The 18,273-nt window shown below is 41.5% G+C and overlaps 1 long non-coding RNA gene across 1 annotated transcript in view; it reads right to left on the bottom strand.

Annotated features, from left to right (window-relative positions):
* LOC136335104 (uncharacterized) overlaps positions 1–17,959 on the bottom strand; it is a 40,311-nt gene extending 22,352 nt beyond the window's left edge. The window contains exon 1 of the long non-coding RNA XR_010731267.1: positions 17,786–17,959. This is a non-coding gene — a long non-coding RNA (uncharacterized lncRNA). The remainder of the gene's footprint in view (positions 1–17,785) is intronic.
* Positions 17,960–18,273: the final 314 nt, after the last annotated feature.

Consider the following 18,273-nt stretch of genomic DNA (forward strand, 5'->3'; position numbering starts at 1 on the left):
TCTCTTTGGCATAACTGAATTTTGCCAGCATCACTATTCTTGCACTTTGGGGCTATTAAGTAAAATGAGGGTTAGTTGAACACAAGCACTGTAACATTATGACAATGGATTTGATAATTGAGACATCTACTGCATAACAAGTGAGTAGTGCACACAGCGTGAATGTACTGAATAGAGGGATGATTCACATCCTGGGTGGGTCGGAGTGGAACTGTGTGAGATTTCATCATGCTACTCACAATGGTGCAAAATTTAAAACTTATTATTGTTTATTTCAGAATTACCTATTTAATATTTTTGGACCATGGTTGACCACAGGTAACCTAAACACAAATAATGAATCCATGGTTAAGAGGAGACTACTGCATCTTTGGAAGAATATTGATGACCCTACCAGGTCACAGAGTAGTGGGAGCTGAAGACGTATTTCAGTGGGTGAGAAGTGACTTAGAGATGAGGTAGTAAAAGATGCTGTGGTAGACACATCTGAAATGATTGGCCACACTGAAATGATTCTTAACCCTTTTCCTTTACCTGTCTCCACACTATAAACTATAACACCAAACACTCACTCTATTGCATATAAGCATCACCACTTATGAGCAATAAAGTCTAAAGGGAAATCTACTGTGGGTCTTCTAGGAAGGCTATTTTTTCTCCAGATAACAATAATTTGGGGTGGGGAGGGGGTGAGGGGGTGAAGAGCACAAGCCATATCCTTGCTTCCTTCTGCGTTCAGTAGAAGCGACACCTGATGCTGCAGCCTCTTCATTGGCATCATAAGGGAAAACTACAGATAAAAAGCTGTCATACTGAGGATAACAAAATAGTAAAATGATTCTTAATAACATCATTGTCCAATACCAGCAAAGGTCTAATTCTGGATTATTTGTTATGTGAAAATAAAATTCTTATTTGTTTAAATATTAGTCTATCATGTTTGGCAATTTGCAAGGTAAAGAGTCTCATTCTGCCCTGGCCAGTTGGCTCAGTGGTAGAGCATCAGCCTGGTGTGTGGAAGTCCTAGGTTCGATTCCCAGCCAGGGCACACAGAAAAAGCATCCATCTGCTTCTTCACCCATCCCCCTTTCCTTCCTCTCTGTCTCTCTCATCCCCTCCCGCAGCTAATGATCCATTGGAGCAAAGTTGGCCCCGGTGCTGAGGATGGCCCCATGGCCTCCTCTTCAGGCACTAGAATGGCTCTGGTTGCAACAGAGCAACACCCCAGATGGGCAGAGCATCTCCCCCCAGTGAGCTTGCTGGGTGAATCCCTGTTGGGCACATGCGGGAGTCTGTCTGTCTGCCTCCTGCTTCTCACTTCAGAAAAATAAAAGAAATTTTAATAAAAGAGTCTCAGTCTTAAAGACTCTTTAAGAAAACTAATCTATGAGGTAAATACGACAATAACTAGGATATAAATCATTAAAATTTGTAAGAAAGAGTGTTTTACTTTCTTGTTGGAGAGTTGGATGTTTTAATTTTATTTTTTGCTTTAAGAAAGGAAACACCCTGGCCGGTTGGCTCAGTGGTAGAGCATCGGCCTGGCGTGCAGAAGTCCCAGGTTCGATTCCCGGCCAGGGCACACAGGAGAAGCACCCATCTGCTTCTCCACCCCTCCCCCTCTCCTTCCTCTCTGTCTCTCTCTTCTCCTCCCACAGCCGAGGCTCCATTGGAGCAAAGATGGCCCGGGCGCTGAGGATGGCTCCTTGGCCTCTGCCCAAGGCGCTAGAGTGGCTCTGGTCGCAACAGAGCGACGCCCCGGAAGGGCAGAGCATCGCCCCCTGGTGGGCAGAGCATTGCCCCTGGTAGGCGTGCCGGGTGGACCCCGGTCGGGCGCATGCAGGAGTCTGTCTGACTGTCTCTCCCCGTTTCCAGCTTCAGAAAAATACAAAAAAAAAAAGAAAAAAGAAAGAAAAGAAACAACTGTGCTCATTTGTAAGCTGAAGAGAAGGGATCAATGAAAAGGACATAAATGGATACCTAGGAGAACAAGATAATGAGTGATGGAGAAAGGTCTCGGGTAAAACCAGGTATTGGAGAGTACAAGTAAAAAGGTGAACCTTGCACAGATGAAGAGAAGTCTCCTTTCCCCTGGGGTCAGACATAAATTTGGAAAGAGGATTGAAAGGCAAGTGCAGAAGGAAGCTGAGAGAATTGTCTCCTGACTACTCCCTGGTGAGCCACCCTTGCCACTCAGTCCTGCTACACTAGCCTAGAAAGTCTCCTTCACCCTGCCTGGAATCCAAACTAGCTCCAAAAAAATTAAACCTTAACTAGACGAGTGATGGATTAATTTCTCTCACCTCTCTCCTCTCCCCAGGCTACTCTGCATTTTAGTACAGGATTTATTCAAAAGAATAAATCTACCGGTAGAATTGCAGGCAGGCATTAGGAAGAGCAATTTCAATGGCTTTCAAATCAGTCCTGTACTAGGCAGTGACCTACTTATCCTTCAGGTAAGACAGGTTCTGCCAAAAGGCTCAGCGTGTGCTTCCATACTGTCCAGGAATTTTAAAAGGTGATAGGGGATCCCTAAGCCAAAAGATGCAGCATCAGAACAATTTTGCCTTTCATTATTTGTATCTTTGGGTTGTCATTGGCTTCTGTGAGTGAGTATTTTAAAATGAAATCTCATTAGGACTATGTAAAAGTTTAAAAAAAAGAACCTGCCTTTTTCTCCACAAGTAATATGGAAGAATTCCACCTCAATTGAGTTACTAAGTTTGCACACTACCTATCCACCAAGAGGTTTAGCAACTGCAAGGGCTGATTTGATCAAAGATGGAATAAACTGTCTTATATTCTGACCTCCAGCATCACTTTACCTCTTTCTGGAATTTTAACCTCATAGCAAAATGATCAAGTATTTCATATAGCCGGCAAGTTCTCCCCTACAATTCTCAAGAGCAGGTTTAGAAACAATGGAAAGCCCAATGGCTGGTAAGAAAATTTTATGGAACTGGAATCACTGTGCTACCCACCCACTCCTTCCTGCAATTGTCTGCAAAGGGCAGCAGCCTCACATTCAATGGGATTTAATGCAAAGCACTTGTAAGAAGGTGCACGTGGTCTAATGAATCATTATTTGTGGCAGAGCTATTCCTAAACGAATGCAAAGTACTAGCTGTATTTTACAGAGTCAAAAGTCTACACCCTAAGCCAGTGGTTCTCAAACTTTTTGAAGTTGGGGTGCATTTAAACTCCTACAAATAATTGTAGGCGTACTATATACAGATTTCTGAGAAATATGTTATAATAATTAAGTCAAATATTAAAGAAAAAATATAAAGTCCAAGTGTGCTTTTATGGTAATTAAATGAAACAAATATGACAAAATTAAATTTATTCTGACATTAAAAAACATTTTTATTACATTTCCTAAGATATATTTTTTAGAATTCATAAAAGAGGGATTAAACAATAAGAAAAAGTTATCTTTATATATATATAGAGAGAGATATCTATATAGAGATATCTATATATAGATAGACAAATTCTTAGTAAATTTAGCAGGTCCCAGCATGAATGTGTTAAGTTTTTTCATTCTTGTGTTTATGAGAAACATGAGCCTGATGTGTCCTAGCGATTTCATCAATGTTTGGGCCTATATTTGAAAGGCAAACTTTCATTTCCTCATCAATACATTGAAGAATTCCTCTCTTTTTACTCTTAATTGTGTTGAGTGCAGAAAACCCCCACCATACATATCATTTTAATTTTACAACACACAAAGAATAGAAGAAACTTGCCTCCAGTCTTTCCTGGGAACAGGAAGGGGTAGTGTAAACAATCCAGCACCACAGTTTAACAGCCTTTTGCAACCTAATCAGGCAAATTAGGTGGGGGGTTAGGCAGACTGTCAGCTTACAGCCAATTCCCCACACTTCTGTCCCCCAAAAATCTAAACTCAAAAAACCCTGTTGGTTTTTTTGTCCCCAACAGGCACATATTTCTTTGGAATACCATAGAGCGCACCTGGAAATCTTCTACGGTGCACCAGTACTTTGAGAACTACTGCCCCAAGCTCTGGCCAAGTAATTCAGTTGGTTGGCAATGGTCAGCAAACTCATTAGTCAACAGAGCCAAAAATCAACAGTACAACAATTGAAATTTCTTTCGAGAGCCAAATTTTTTAAACTTAAACTATATAGGTAGGTACATTCCTTATCAAGGTAGTGCCCGCACATTGTATTTTGTGGAAGAGCCACAAGGGGCCAAAGAGCTGAATGTGGCTCACAAGCCATGTTTTGCCAACCACCGGGTTAGAGTGTCGACATGACAGGCTGAGGTTGCGAGTTCAATCCCTAATCAAGCCACATACAAAAATCAACCAGTGACAGCATGAATAAATGAAACAACAAATCAATATCCCTCTCTCTCTCTGTCTCTCTATCCCTCCCAATTCCTCTGTCTCTAAAAATCAATAAGTAAATTTTTTTTTTAAAAAGTTCACACCTTAAAGGGCCTACTTACTTCATTTAACAAGGTTTAGCCCCATTTTCCTGCTCATTACTAAATAAAGTTTCTCGAATGTACTGCAAGACCTGCTACCAGCTTCCCCTGCCCAATAAGAAAGGAAGCCTGGATTATGAGAGCTTCACTGAAGAAAGATAAGAAACCATAGACAATGCTCACCTTTGAGTCCTGTGCTCCTAGAAAAGAGCCTGGTCAAGAAGTCCCCTCTCCTTTGTGTTCCAGGAAATCACTTACTGTAAAGAAATACGTTCCCCCATAGGACTTAGATAAGACTCTTATCTAAGATAATGTCTTTGTTTGCCCAGGACAAAGTTAGACAGAAGCTCTCCCCTCCAAATTCCCATTCTTTGTCTTGTAAGTGAATAAATACCTGAACTGTTCTTTCCCACAGACCAACATGGACAAAATGAAACCGAAGGTCCTCATAATTCTGATTTGACTTAAACGTCTAGTTTTAAAACAATTATTTTTTTTCTTCTCTTTCAGTACAATTCACTGACCTGACTGACCTTAGTCTCTCACCTTGATGATCGTTGGCCCGTGAGGCAGCAGAAGACAATAGCCCAGTTCTGACTAAAAATCACAAGATTCAAGCCCCTGGCAGGCCAAATATAATATCTTAATCTAAATTATGTTTCAACTCCTGCACTTAAGGCAGGACCTTGAAAGTGGTTCTAGACACTCAAAGCTGACCTGGAAGTTGTCCTTAAGACCTAAAGAAATAATTTATTACCTGTAAAGCTAGTAGCCACAGCCACCATCGCACGTGGCTGCCTGGCCCATGCAGGTTCGCATTTGATTCGAACAGATGGTAATGAAACAACAGAGCCAAGAACTAGTAGGCTATTAGCTTTAATCATAACTTGCACCCAAGGGGCAAGAAATACAAACAGTGGGAAAACACTTCCCTTTCAATTCAGGGCTCCCAAAGCCAATGACTTATCTGAGTTTCCTAGAATCAAAGGTTTGTACATCACCAGCCTTACTCACCTCTGTTTCCCATCTCCTTCTCTCTGCACAAACTGGCTTCTCCTTCAGCACTCTGCCATCTTGGCTGCTTCTCCTCTCCCCCACGTAGCCTTTCTCTGCTGTCCTCCAGCATGGGCTCCTCTGCCCCATTTTATAGTGTAGAACTCAAAACCTTTAATCCAATATACAAAAAAGGAAGTCTCTAGCCCTGGCCAGTTGGCTCAGTGGTAGAGCGTCGGCCTGGCGTGTAGAAGTCCCAGGTTCAATTCCCAGCCAGGGCACACAGGAGAAGCGCCCATTTGCTTCTCCACCCCTCCCCCTCTCCTTCCTCTCTGTCTCTCTCTTCCCCTCCAGCAGCTGAGGCTCCATTGGAGCAAAGATGGCCCGGGTGCTGGGGATGGCTCCTTGGCCTCTGCCCCAGGCGCTAGAGTGGCTCTGGTCGCGGCAGAGCGTCGCCCCCTGGTGGGCGTGCCGGGTGGATCCTGGTCGGGCGCATGCGGGAGTCTGTCTGACTGTCTCTCCCGGTTTCTAGCTTCAGAGAAATACAAACCCCCCCCCAAAAAAAAAAAACAAAACAACAACAACAAAAAAAAGGAAGTCTCTGATACAAAGCCACTTATCTGAGACATAATGAGATTCCTCATGAGAGTGCACCACCTTCTATCATGCAACAGTCAAGGGTGTGGGGAAAAGCTTAGTCTTAAAACTAAGACTTAGGCTGTAATGACCCTGCCTGCGAACAGCCTGTTCCCCACATGTTTATTGCAGCATTGTTCACAGTGGCCAGGACATGGAAACAACCAAAAAGCCCATCAATAGATGACTGGATAAAGAAGATGTGGCACATATACACTATGGAATACTACTCAGCCATAAGAAATGATGACATCGGAACATTTACAGCAAAATGGTGGGATCTTGATAACATGATACGAAGCGAAATAAGTAAATCAGAAAAAAACAGGAACTGTATTATTCCATACGTAGGTGGGACATAATAGTGAAACTAAGAGACATTGATAAGAGTGTGGTGGTTACGGGGGGGGGGAGGGGGGAATGGGAGAGGGATAGGGGGTGGGAGGGGCACAAAGAAAACAAGATAGAAGGTGACAGAGGACAATCTGACTTTGGGTGGTGGGTATGCAACATAATTGAACGACAAGATAACCTGGACTTGTTATCTTTGAATATATGTATCCTGATTTATTGATGTCACCCCATTAAAAAAATAAAATTATAAAATAAAATAAAAAAATAAAAAAAAAACAAACAAACTATAAGCGAGCAAACATATATATCATATTTACAAACTTGTTTGACCAATATTACCCTTATCTAACCTCTGAGCAATCAGTTCCTGACACAACCCAGAACTCTTAACCCTTGGTGATTTTGCCCTATATAATGTGCAACCTACTGGCCATTAAGGAGTTAGGTCTTTGAGAGCAGAAACGCACCCGTATTCAGATTAGCCAGTTCTAATAAAACTAATTCCTTTGTTTACTGCAAACTCTTCCTGCTCGTGCAGTGTTTGACCAGAGCACTCAGGCTGACAAACTTAATTTTGGGGGTTTGGTAACAAAAATACCTGCTAACTTGACTTGTCCAAACTTTCAGGCATCTGTCCTAGCCCCACACGACCCTGAACTTTGCTCAGTCTGAACCAGCATCTCTTTAAGGTCCCCTCTTGAAAATGAGCTAACCACGAAGACAAACATTCCCCGATGAAGTGCCCAGTCACACCATCCACTCCTCCTATGCCCCATATCAAGTTCTTTCTGTTTTCTTTTATTCCTCCCTAAAAAGAAAAAACTCTTTCTGCCTGACTGTTGAGCTGCTTAGAGAACTTGTGGTCTGAACATTCTCCTATTGCATTAGTCTTCTCAGATAAAGTCTCCCTTTACCAAAATCTGGATTTGTTTTTATTTGACAACACTTATGTTTACATAGCTATCACTCTAAATGTCTTGCTTCATAAAGATCAGATTAGGCTGCATTTATATTACTACACCAAAACTGAGGCCCAGAAAGCTAAATACTTTGACCAAGGACCCTCTGCCTTAAAACTCAAACAACTTTGCAGTTCTGATTTAACTTGTGACTAACTTGTATGGAGAAAGATAGCACAGTATAACCTGTGCCTGTGACAAAGCTGTCACATGACACAGAGCAAGGGGAATGAGGCGATGGTGTCATCCAGTGTGGCTCCCTGCAGGGCAGCGCGGTACAGAGAGCCATCCCTGGCCAGGGCAGCATGCGTCCCTCGTTTCAATCACACATCTACTGACTGACCTTTGGAAGATGACTTATTCTCTTTGGGGCTTCTGTAATTTTATCTGTAAAATGAGGGGATTGAACTTTATGATCTCTAACCTCCCTACTAGCTCCAGAAGTCTATGATTCTAAAACAATTTAGAGTAAATCATAAGGAGGGACCTTCAGGCAGTCAGATCAGCAAAGGTGACTGCAGTGAGGGCTGCGTGGTGTTATGGCCAGGGCCGTAATGAGATTTGTAATTAAATAGAACAACATGGGGTCATAATCAGATCTCATGCTTCAGAAATCACATTAATCATGACAGGGATCAGGTAGGTCACTCTCCCCAGAACACCATGGGGACCTTGAGAAGGAAGACGGAGCATCCCTTTCCCTCTCCAAGCTGAGCAGCGTGCCTTAGGGGGAAAACCCAGGCTGGGTCAGGACACTTGAGCTTTAATCCTCAGTTGTACTTTAGTTTCCTTTGTAGTAAATGAGACATTTAGATCCATACTCTCACACCTCCCCAACGTTTCTCTCTAAAATAAAGAGGAAGAGAATCATTAAAAGAAGGAAAATGTGAAAGACCCTTGAAGGCTGTCAAAACTCTCTGTCAAGTTTTTATTTTCAGAAAAATGAGTTGGATATTTATTCCTACTCCATATTATATCTGATTCTGTCTCAGATGTATAATATTTAAAGTAATTTACCACATCATAAATCTAATGACTCCTAAAGACTGCAATGTTTAGCGTATGACTTCAAGACACTGTAATGGTGGGCGGGTGGCAGTTTTCAAAGTGTAGATGTAGGTGTGCTTCATGGGGAGCCTTCTAAAATTGATAGTCTATGATTCTTATACTTTTAAATCCTCTTGCTTCTAGAGAAATCCTGTATCAAATTATAAATTTTGGGATGAGTGAGTATGTGTATATGTGTGTGTTTCTGTTTATATGTGTAGTAGGCAGTCAGATGGGTATGAGCAGAGCAGGAACGATGGGCCAGGTGCAGAGTCACAAGGGTGGAGAGTCCCGGTGCCTAGCAATGGGCTAAACAACAAGCTCTTGCAAGACCATTCCCTTAAGCATTAAGCCCTAGAGATGGTGTTGGACAAACAAGTGTGTTAGGCTTGCTCACTTGCACTTTGCTTAATTGGTGCATGAGCACAGGGCAGTGCCACGTGTGTATAGTCTGCATAAGGCTGCAGGTGCTTGCCTTCAGAGAGGCAGATTGTAAATTGCAGATTGCTGCCGCCACTGGGAGAGGCCATTGCTTACTGTTGTTTGCCGGAGAATGGGCTTTTGTCCAGGTCTATTTTGCTTGTCAGTTCTGAGAGAGAAAGAGAGAGAGAGAGAGAGAGAGAGAGAGAGAGAGAGAGAGAGAGAGAGTTTTCCCTGCCCCTTTTCTTTTGTCCACCATTGCGAGACTCTAGTATAAACAGAATGGTCTACCATTTTTCGGCTCCAAAGTTCCTTTACCGTCTGCCTGAATCCAGTGGGAACCTGCATGGCCACGGCCATTGGCCTTACAGATGGCATCTAGGCCTCAGCTGTGTTCAGCTCCAGGACTAAAAAAAGAGTAACACCTGGCAGAGCAATGCCATGGCTGGCATCAGGACCAGCTGCAGTGACTAATGACCCCCTACCCTGGTGCCAACCAATCAGTGGAGACTGAGAACCTGAGGCAACACACAGGGAAAGCTGATGAATAGACTATTGAGATCCTCCCCAAACCCCAGATAAAAACACTCAGGGTGGCAGACCCAGTGCGGCTCTGTCTACAGAGCACACTGCATGTTTTCCCATTGCCATCTTTCCTCAGAGTCCGCTCTCTTTCCCTCCCTCCTTCCTCCTTCTCTCCTAATTTCCAAAGGACTTTCTTTTGCTATAACTTGTTTACTGAGCCCATTTCTTCTATGGCTCACTTCTTCTACCTCTGTACCTTTCTAAATAAACTTTCTCTTTTGAATCTTGGCTCTGAATTCTACTCTTAGCCAAAACTTAAGAACTGAGTTACTAAACTGAGATGAACACCTGGTGCTGTTTTATTGCCATTAATGTATGTGCCTGCATGTTTGTGTGTATGTGTTTGTGTGTGCACTCTGTGTGTATATGTGGTTGTCAGAAAACAAGGCGTTGGTAAGGATGAGAAAAAGAAAGCAAATATGAAATAGTAAGGGGTGGGAGGAAGGCCTCTATAATGAACATTATTCCTCCTAGGAGAAGGGAAAAGCATATAACAATGAAACCTCAGACTCTTTGGGGCTCAGATCAAATGTAACAGATCTCCCAAGCCCGAGGCAAACCCTGAGGCATGGAGGCAATGAGATGGCACAGCCTAATAAATGCCTCAAATCCTGCTCTGATTCAAAACTAGCACTTTACACAATGCAATACCATCTATATTTAAAATGATGTCATTTAGCCACATTTAATTCACACGTTCCCATATTATTATCAGGGCCACTTGGATGGCTCAAGGTGAGATACAGCTAAGATCTAGTCCTGCAATTCCCTAGGTCTGAATTCATGGGTTGAATGATCCCAGACTTGTCCATAAAGGTCAAATTGTTATATCATGGAGCTGTCTTTACAAGGGCTACTCTGGTGTACCCTATGATCTCCCCAACCAACCCTCCACCCATAAGCCTATTATATCTTCTAAGCTTTCAAATAAAAAACTTACAGCTGCCTCAAGATTGGGAAATCAAGTTGATCAAGTCACAGTTCCTGCCCTCAAGTACAAAAAAATTATTACTTACATACTGAAAGTTAAATAGCTGATTGCAATACAGTTCGATTCAATAGATTTATAAACTTCCTGCTTCATCCTCGAAGATGACTCCAACAAATAAAATCTCACTTGATTCTTACTTTGCTGAGAAAGTATTTGTTAATTTAGAGCAATATAAAGATCCTGGGTTGACCCTGGCACCTTATGGCTATGAAATCTACCTCAAAGTGCCACAAACCAGACATCATAGAGAAATTTAGGAGCACTAAGATCTGCCACTAATTTGTTGAATAGTTGAATAGTTATGATATTTTTTTTTTTGACAGAGACAGAGAGAGGGACAGTTAGGGACAAACACAGGAAGGGATAGAGATGAGAAGCATCAATTCTTCTTTGTGGCACCTTAATTGTTCATTGACTGCTTTCTCATATGTGCCTTGATGGGGCTGGGGGGTACAGCATACCAACTGACCCTTTGGTCAAGCCAGCAACCTTAGGCTTTAAGCCAGCAACCTTTGGGCTCAAGCCAGCGACCATGAGGTCATGTCTATAATCCCACGCTCAAGCCAGCGACCCTGTGCTCAAGCTGGTGAGTACTCGCTCGAGCTGTATGATCCCACACTCAAGCCAGCAACCTCGGGGTTTCAAACCTGAGTCTTCCACGTCCCAGTCCAATGCTCTATCCACTGTGCCACTGTCTGGTTAGGCTGGTTGAATATTTAAAATAATCCTTTTGTTATCTGAATGTGTAGAATATTCTTCAGAAATTGGTCCCATATAAAAACTGATATAGCGCTGACACTGGTTCTGCAGTATTATTCTGGGATGCTTGGCTCCTTCCTGTCTTCTTGAGAGAAGGATTTCAAACGAAAGACACAAATAGCAAAGCAGGCAGCAGGTTATTAGCAAAGAGAATGTACACTTGGAAGATTTCCAAGCAGGTGACTCAGACTGATCTGAGTGACCCACTTGGTTACATAGTCAGATTTTTATACTTGTCTGGGCAACCTGCCCACCTCCTGGCTTCCCCCAACCACCTACCTCCCAACAGTTTGATCCTGCCCATCACACATGCACATCTCTGCTAACAGAGGGCAGTTGTTCCTCTGCATTGTTCATGTATTGAGTCCACATGCTTGCTTTTTTAATCATTTTTCCCTTCCATGTCTTAGTGTCCCGGTGGAAGGTCACTTATTGGTCATGGTCATTTGTGTGTCCCTTTGTGCATGCTCCTCAGAGGTACATAATTTCTCTAGGCTGTATCAGGAGCTTTTAAACTGCTATCAGCCATCTGGTTATCAGCTGATGGTTATGTTTATGGTTTCTATTCCCTTTCCCTCTCTATTCCTTCACCAGGCTCATGTCTGATCAGCTACCTACTCTAACAGAACAACCTCTGCCTCTATAATCTTATGGTCAGGTTTCAGCAGATTCCACTTTCCAAGAGAGATGTTAAGTTTGAAGACAAATTGCCACCAAATCTAGTAAAAACGGCTGCCACAAAATTAGTCTTCTGAGATACAGAATGCATTGGGCTCATTTTACACACATTATTTGGTCATTTTATTTTTCTTGGAATATTTTGGCATGTTCCTAGGTGAGGTAGTCAGAATCATGCTCCCCCCAAAGATATCTGTATATTAATTCTCATAACTGGTGAACCAGCTGTATTACCAGGCAAAGGGGCATTAAGATTCCAGATGGATTTAAAGTTGCTATCGGATGACCTTGAGATGGGGAGATTAACCTGGATTATCTAGGTAGGCCTGATGTAACTACCATGTATAGGTGAAAAAAGCAGGCAGAAGGGGGAGAACCAGACAGCAACATGAAAAGAACTCAACCCAAGGTTGCTGTCTTTGAAGATGGGGAAGAGGAGGAGGAGCCAAGAAATGTGACAGGCTTCTGGAAGCCGGCATACACAAGAAACAGATTCTCCCCTAGTGCATCCATAAAAGAATATAGTTCTGGACACTTTGATTTTAGCTCATGAGACCCATTTGAAACTTACCACCTCCAGAACTATGGATAATAAATTTATTGAAGCCATTAAGTTTGTGGTCATTTTTTACAGTAGCCATAGATAACTACTACACTGGTTAGGTGGAATAGAAAGAAAAGCAACTGAGGTAGCCAACAACAGCTCAGATGGAAAATGGAGTGATAGACACTTAAATTAAACCCACAGAGAGCTGGAACAAGTGTTTAAAGAGATTCAAGAGGAAAACCACCAACTAAGAAAAAAATCACATTGTGGGGAGACCACAAACCACAATAATCCCGGAGAGAGTGGGGCATGCAACCACTAAGTAGTCAACTACAGAACAATGAGAGCTCCTGGAATACTAAATCATCCCCTTAATGACTGTCTCTGAAGGCATCATTTAATTATAAGGTTGATGTCTTTTATTCATGAAATAGATCCTGAGTTGCCATAAAAAAAGTTAAACTGCATTCTGAGTATTGTTAGAAGGAAAGGAATTGTAGATTATTTAGAACTATTTTAATTGACAGAGCCAACAAAGTTTTCAAAGTCTTACCTCTTTTAACCTATGGCTGCAATTCTCAATCTTCTTTTTCTACCCATAAATCCTTTGTATACATAAAAGCCACTCATTAACAGTAAGTTATTCTTAATTTGAGGACCCACTAGGAAAATAAGTGAATCCACATCTCTGAAAATGAAGGCATGTATAGCTTGAAAAACATCCTTTAGTTTGCATGACCAGGCTTTCCCTTAGTTTTCTCTTTCCCACACTGACTGGATCAGGTTTTTTTTTTCAGTTTCCTCTACCCATTACATATTAGCTCTCCCAGTTTTACTCTCTCAATTTTTTTATTTCTTATTCTCTCTATATGATATGTGAATCCATCAAGCTGGTCACTTTCACCACCCTGTACGTGCTGATGTTCCCAAGCCTTATCTAAACCAGGATTATTTCCTTCTGAAGTTCTGACTGCATTTTGATCATCTGAATGCTCACAAGCATCATACACTCAAAATATGTCAAAAGGACCCTCATAATCTCTACCCTCCTTTACCTCAAAAAAAAAATCTAGCCCTCTATCCTTTACCTCATTGAATACCATCCATCCTGTTGCTCAAACTAGAAAGCTGGGTGTTGTCTTCTCTCAGAGTCCCCCAATCCTGACCCTGGAACTGCAGGTAGGAGTGCTCTTCTTCATACTTATACATTCTTTATTATAGCACTTTTATGATTATTACTGCTATATGAAAACACTCTAAAACTGAGTGGCATAAAGCAATCATTTTATTATGTTCACTTATTTATGGGTCAGGAATTTGGACAGAAGGCAATGGAGGTGACTTGTCTTTGCTTCATGATATGTGTGATCTCGGGAAGTTCAAAGGCTGGGGAAGACCCAGTGCCTGGGCCTGGATCATCTGAAGGCATCTTTACTCACATTGTTGTGGCTCTCTCTGCTAAGCATACTCTACAACAAACACTATGCTACTATGAATTTTTCTACATATCTGTCACTTTAGTCACATTACAATTGTTACAGAAATTTGTACTTATCACTATTTTAAAATTATGGCAGTTATTAGATCCACCACTAGATCCTGTCATTTGATGTGTTAATAAAGAAGTGCATATATAGCACAAAATTTTAAACATATTTTGATAAATGTGTATTTTAATGTGTCCTTCATAACCTTATATACTTTGTGCCTTAAATATATTGTTTTGAAAAAAATTCCTCAGTCAGTGGAGTTCAGATACAATAAAAATTTTAAAACTTCTATTTTACTTTGAATGAGTGAATAAATAATTATCAGAATTAAAATATTACTAGTATGTGGTAGATTCTAGTTATGCAGATTTTAAAAAAAGAGATCACTGTATTTGCTAAACAAATACTGTGATACTCTCTAGAGATACATTTTATCTTGTTTGTTTTAGTCCATATTTCAGTAAAGCTCAAGAACCCTGTGAGTACAATGGTAAAATAATTAAATAAGAACTAAAATAATATATTGTACTGCTTGTATTGTAACACTTCAAGGTCTAGATTCCATATGTAAAAGAAAAACAAACAAGCAAATAAATCTAGAGAAGGTCCATTTAGTCCTGCATTTCCCCAAATAAGTTCTATAGAACACCAATCTTGTGTAATATTAATAAACCATACATGAAAAGGAAAAAATGGAACGAAGAAAGGAAGGGAGGGAGGGAAGGAAGGAGGAAGGAGGAAAAATGTCAGGAGGGCATTCTCTGGTCAAATAAGAGGGGGGTAACTCTTTTTTTTAATTTTTATTTATTTATTTACTCATTCATTCATTCATTTTAGAGAGGAGAGACAGAGAGTGACAGAGAGAGAGAGAGAGAGAGAGAGAGAAGGGGGGAGGAGCAGGAAGCATCAACTCCCATATGCACCTTAACCAGGCAAGTCCGGGGATTTGAACCAGCAACCTCAGCATTCCAGGTCGATGCTTTATCCACTGTACCACCACAGGTGAGGCAAGAGGGCAGTAACTCTTGGTTAAACTAAATATAAAATTTCTTTGGACTGGACATCCATATTCATGGTGAATTGATGAGAAGAATGTGTGCAGTGTTTTCCATGCCTGCCTTCCCCTGAGTATCTCAATCTATAGAAAGACTGATCCAGTCCAGTTCCCTCATTATGCATCCACAGAAATCAAGGTCCAAAGAGGTAAATAACATGCCTGAGGCCAGCCAGCTGTTGGGGTAGCAGGGCCAGAACTAGACCCCAGCTGCTGGCTCCCAGTCAAGAGCTGTCTGTATCCACTTTCCCACTCTCCCAATTAATTAAAAGTGCAGGTGCCTGCCTAATAAAAAAGAGCAACAGTGATAAATGAGAAAATCAGTTACAAACTAATTGTTGGAATGAGTAATCTGAAATGGACAAGAGAGATGAGACAGAAGTAACTCTTAACAGTTTTGCTTAAATAAAAATTACTGACCTATTTTTGGTATCTAACTTCTCCATGAAAAACACATTCTTTTCACCTCCCTCTAGCCCTACAATCACTGAAGGACTTGTGGTGGAATAAAGTTTGGGGTGGGGACACTTGGCAAGATAGAGCTGAGTGATACAGTACAATAGAAAGCCAGAAGTGGTAACTATTTTCTATTTTTCTTATTGAGAATCAAAGATAAGTGTGGCTCCAACAGCAGACTTGAAATACCATTGTGTAAAATGTGTAGATTTAATTTTTCTTTATTCATACCTACAAGTTGGAAAGAATTCCTCCTCCTAAAATAGTTTTATGCTTTTAATATAATAAAAAAGATAAGAAGCCCAAAAGATTGTTAATTGGTCTTTGAAAACTCTGAATATCTTAATAATGCCACATCCTAAGGACAGCCTCCTGAGTCTGTCTCATTTCTCCTCCTAGTCTACCAGGATCTAACTTCTGCTATAGCCAGCAAGAACCTAAGGACTGACACTAGCTCAAGAAAATGGTGGGATGCAAAAGAAAATCAAAAACTTAGAGGCCATGAAGGAAAAGGAGAAGGAAGAAATGGGTGGTTCATAGGAGAAGGCAATTTCCAGGTCAAAGAATGGAGACAGCCAACCAATAAATGAAATGATAGAGAGGGTCAAGGGGTGTAGGGCAGAAGCTGATGGGAGATAGCATAAAAAGACAGCTTTAAGCCTTATTTTTAGTCGTGTTTCTGGGCTTGAATGGCTAACAAAATAGGCCATTGAAATTGTGCAATGCATCGTTCCTTCCTTCCAATTATGAAGCCTAGGGCTGAAATTGTAGTATCTCATGACAGAAGTGATAGGGCTGTTTTCAGATAATGCACTAATCTATTCAATCTGTACCATCCTTTGCCTCTATTGCAGCCACTTTTCTGTAGCATTTGATAGTAACAAGACATGTGATTGGACTGCAAGGTATTTGTCATGGAACACTTAGAAATTCTCCTCAGAGGTAAAACAAACTAATCTATCATGTCCCAATAGAAATATCAATTTTGAAAGTGATGTGTGAAGAGGCAGGTAGTGAGACACTTTGAGGACCAAGCTAAATTAAAAGAAAGAAAAAGAAATGGGGAAGGGAAGAAAAATCTCCTTATTAAAAAGAACACACCTCTGAATTTAATTTATCTATTTAAGTCAGAGCAGGGAAAACAGAGAGACAGACTCCCATATGCACCCTGATCGGTATCTACCAAGTTACCCCCATCTGGGACCATGCTTACAACCAAGCTATTTTTAGTGCCTGAGGCTGAGACTGCAGGGAGCCATCCTCAGCACCAGGGGCCAATGTGCTTAAATCAATCAAGCCTTGGCTGCAGGAGGAGAAAAGAGAGAGAGAGAGAAGCAAAGGGAGAGGAGAGGAGAAGCAGATAGTCACTTCTCCTGTGTGCCCTGACCAGGAATTGAACCTGGGATGTCCACACGCCAGGTGGACACTCTCTGACTGAACCAAGCGCACAGGGCCACACCTCTGAATTTGAACACCACCAAGACAGATGACTGAGGTGAGGGATTGTATATAAAGAGTAGTGCCCTTTATCCACTGCTTCACATCCCACAATTTCATTTACCTGTGGTCAAACATGGTCTAAAAATATTAAATGGAAAACTCCAGAAATAAATGATCAGTTTAAATTATTCACTGTTCTAAATATTGTTATAAAATCTCATAACTTCCTGCTCCATCCCTCTTGGGGACATTTATTGGACAAAGGGACATCCCTTTGTCCAATGAATCCAATGTCTAGTACCCACCTATTACTCACTTGATAGTTATCTTAGTCATCAGCTCCATTGTCAAGGTATCGTAGTGCTGCTAGTGTTCAAGTAACCCTTATAAGTAGCCTAACACTGTATCACAGAGCCAATGTCACTCATCTCCCTTCATCTGATCAGAAAGGCACTGTATCATCTCACATCATCACAAGAGAGGTGAACATAGTACAGTAAGATATTTTGAGAGGGGCAGAGACCATATTCACATAACTTTTATTACAGTATATTGTTATAGTTGTTCTATTTTACTAGTAGTGGTTGTTGTTACTATTTTACTGTGCCTCATTTAGAAATTAAACTTTGTGATAGGTATATATGTATCGGAAAAAAAAACCTAGTATATATAGGTTTTAGTGCTATCCTTGAATTCAGGCACCCACGGGGAATCCTGGAATTTTTCAAGGATAAGGGGTGGTGTGTGGGGGGGGGGTACTGTATTAGCAAAAAGAACGAAAATAATGTTTATGAAATTCTAACTGTTTTATAAAGTAAGCTAAAGTAGTTAAGCTACTAATTCTAACAGGAAACAACAGCCAAATCCTTAACCAGAGATAATCCAGTCTCTAAGAATTCCTCTTTTGACAAATGTTCTCCTCACCTTTTAAGCTGGGTGACTTGGAATTATCCTTCTGGAGAAACTCAGCAAGTTTTCTCATTTTGTCTTTTTACAAAGAAGACAGCTAGCTCAGAAAACTCACCCTGCACCTAGCAAGGCGGCACAGGACTCCCGCAGGGCCGGCTCTGCAGCTGCATTGGTGGGTTTCCATTTAAGTTTGTCCTTCAGAGTCCTGAGAATGACTATCCCATAATTCTCTCACCTGATTAATTTTTAACTCTGAGCATAATTACACTCTTCAGAAGGTAAATCGGTCTTATAAATCAGTCGTGGCTGACAGTTCACTGTGCTCAGTGCAATAGGTTTCGGGGTGGGGGTGGGGGGATTGCCAAAGAGCCCAGTCCTCCACCTTCACACTCTTCCCCAGCTGTCCCTTCCCAGCGCCCAGGACCCGCGCCCCCGCCCCCGACGCCGCCCTGGTGGGACAACGGGTAGAGCGGGAGGCGGACCCGGGGTTTGCGGAGGGTGCG

The sequence above is a fragment of the Saccopteryx bilineata genome, chromosome 4 (assembly GCF_036850765.1).
Source record: "Saccopteryx bilineata isolate mSacBil1 chromosome 4, mSacBil1_pri_phased_curated, whole genome shotgun sequence".
In the NCBI taxonomy this organism is placed as follows: domain Eukaryota; kingdom Metazoa; phylum Chordata; class Mammalia; order Chiroptera; family Emballonuridae; genus Saccopteryx; species Saccopteryx bilineata.